Source organism: Theobroma cacao, unplaced genomic scaffold, assembly GCF_053813885.1.
Source record: "Theobroma cacao isolate CCN51 unplaced genomic scaffold, ASM5381388v1 tig011, whole genome shotgun sequence".
Classification (NCBI taxonomy): domain Eukaryota; kingdom Viridiplantae; phylum Streptophyta; class Magnoliopsida; order Malvales; family Malvaceae; genus Theobroma; species Theobroma cacao.
The window spans coordinates 2,703,601-2,706,859 of NW_028291722.1; positions in this window are offsets into that span (position 1 = coordinate 2,703,601).

Genomic DNA, 3,259 nt, shown 5'->3' on the forward strand with positions numbered 1-3,259 from the left:
TTTTTGATTAAAACAGATTGTAATTGATTGTTTGCCTCGGGAAACGTGGAGCGAAAGCCATCCATTGTGAAGAAAAGTTCATTTATAGTCACTCATGCCTAGAAAAGCCTTATTACTCGGTTTAAATGCCTTTATAATCCCATTATTGAATTTATTTTGAATTGTTTTTACATTTTTTGATTAAAACAGATTGTAATTGATTGTTTGCCTCGGGATACGTGGAGTGAAAGCCATCCATTGTCAAGAAAAGATCATTTATAGTCACTCATGCCTAGAAAAGCCTTATTACTCGGTTTAAATGCCTTTATAACCCCATAATTGAATTTGTTTTGAATTTTTTTTACATTTTTTGATTAAAACAGATTGTAATTGATTGTTTGCCTCGGGAAACGTGGAGCGAAAGCCATCCATTGTCAAGAAAAGTTCATTTATAGTCACTCATGCCTAGAAAAGCCTTATTACTCGGTTTAAATGCCTTTATAATCCCATTATTGAATTTATTTTGAATTTTTTTACATTTTTTGATTAAAACAGATTGTAATTGATTGTTTGCCTCGGGAAACGTGGAGCGAAAGCCATACATTGTCAAGAAAAGTTCATTTATAGTCACTCATGCCTAGAAAATCCTTATTACTCGGTTTAAATGCCTTTATAATCCCATTATTGAATTTAATTTGAATTTTTTTTAAATTTTTTGATTAAAACATATTGTAATAGATTGTTTCCTCTAGAAACATGGATCAAAAGCCATCCATTGTCAAGAAAAGTTCATTTATAGTCAATCAAGCCTAGAAAAGCCTTATTACTCGGTTTAAATGCCTTTATAATCCCATTATTGAATTTATTTTGAATTGTTTTCACATTTTTTGATTAAAACAGATTGTAATTGATAGTTTGCCTCGGGAAACGTGGAGCGAAAGCCATCCATTGTCAAGAAAAGATCATTTATAGTCACTCATGCCTAGAAAAGCCTTATTACTCGGTTTAAATGCCTTTATAACCCCATAATTGAATTTGTTTTGAATTTTTTTTACATTTTTTTATTAAAACAGATTGTAATTCATTGTTTGCCTCGGGAAACGTGGAGCGAAAGCCATCCATTGTCAAGAAAAGTTCATTTACAGTCACTCATGCCTAGAAAAGCCTTATTACATTTTTTGATTAAAACAGATTGTAATTGATTGTTTGCCTCGGGAAACGTGGAGCGAAAGCCATCCATTGTCAAGAAAAGTTCATTTATAGTCACTCATGCCTAGAAAAGCCTTATTACTCGGTTTAAATGCCTTTATAATCCCATTATTGAATTTATTTTGAATTTTTTTTACATTTTTTGATTAAAACAGATTGTAATTGATTGTTTGCCTCGGGAAACGTGGAGCGAAAGCCTTCCATTGTCAAGAAAAGTTCATTTATAGTCAATCAAGCCTAGAAAAGCCTTATTACTCGGTTTAAATGCCTTTATAATCCCATTATTGAATTTATTTTGAATTTTTTTTACATTTTTTGATTAAAACATATTGTAATAGATTGTTTACCTCTAGAAACATGGAGCAAAAGCCATCCATTGTCAAGAAAAGTTCATTTATAGTCAATCAAGCCTAGAAAAGCCTTATTACTCGGTTTAAATGCCTTTATAATCCCATTATTGAATTTATTTTGAATTTTTTTTACATTTTTTGATTAAAACATATTGTAATAGATTGTTTACCTCTAGAAACATGGAGCAAAAGCCATCCATTGTCAAGAAAAGTTCATTTATAGTCATTCAAGCCTAGAAAAGCCTTATTACTCGGTTTAAATGCCTTTATAATCCCATTATTGAATTTATTTTGAATTTTTTTTACATTTTTTGATTAAAACAGATTGTAATTGATTGTTTGCCTCGGGAAACGTGGAGCGAAAGCCATCCATTGTCAAGAAAAGTTCATTTATAGTCACTCATACCTAGAAAAGCCTTATTACTCGGTTTAAATACCTTTATAATCCCATTATTGAATTTATTTTGAATTTTTTTTACATTTTTTGATTAAAACAGATTGTAATTGATTGTTTGCCTCGGGAAACGTGGAGCGAAAGCCATCCATTGTCAAGAAAAGTTCATTTATAGTCACTCATGCCTAGAAAAGCCTTATTACTCGGTTTAAATGCCTTTATAACCCCATAATTGAATTTGTTTTGAATTTTTTTTACATTTTTTGATTAAAACAGATTGTAATTGATTGTTTGCCTCGGGAAACGTGGAGCGAAAGCCATCCATTGTCAAGAAAAGTTCATTTATAGTCACTCATGCCTAGAAAAGCCTTATTACTCGGTTTAAATGCCTTTATAATCCCATTATTGACTTTATTTTGAATTTTTTTTACATTTTTTGATTAAAACAGATTGTAATTGATTGTTTGCCTCGGGAAACGTGGAGCGAAAGCCTTCCATTGTCAAGAAAAGTTCATTTATAGTCACTCATGCCTAGAAAAGCCTTATTACTTGGTTTAAATGCCTTTATAATCCCATTATTGAATTTATTTTGAATTGTTTTTACATTTTTTGATTAAAACATATTGTAATTGATTGTTTGCCTCGGGAAACGTGGAGCGAAAGCCTTCCATTGTCAAGAAAAGTTCATTTATAGTCACTCAAGCCTAGAAAAGCCTTATTACTCGGTTTAAATGCCTTTATAATCCCATTATTGAATTTATTTTGAATTGTTTTCACATTTTTTGATTAAAACAGATTGTAATTGATTGTTTGCCTCGGGAAACGTGGAGCGAAAGCCATCCATTGTCAAGAAAAGATCATTTATAGTCACTCATGCCTAGAAAAGCCTTATTACTCGGTTTAAATGCCTTTATAATCCCATTATTGAATTTATTTTGAATTTTTTTTACATTTTTTGATTAAAACAGATTGTAATTGATTGTTTGCCTCGGGAAACGTGGAGCGAAAGCCATCCATTGTCAAGAAAAGTTCATTTATAGTCACTCATACCTAGAAAAGCCTTATTACTCGGTTTAAATACCTTTATAATCCCATTATTGAATTTATTTTGAATTTTTTTTACATTTTTTGATTAAAACAGATTGTAATTGATTGTTTGCCTCGGGAAACGTGGAGCGAAAGCCTTCCATTGTCAAGAAAAGTTCATTTATAGTCACTCATGCCTAGAAAAGCCTTATTACTCGGTTTAAATGCCTTTATAATCCCATTATTGAATTTATTTTGAATTTTTTTTACATTTTTTGATTAAAACATATTGTAATAGATT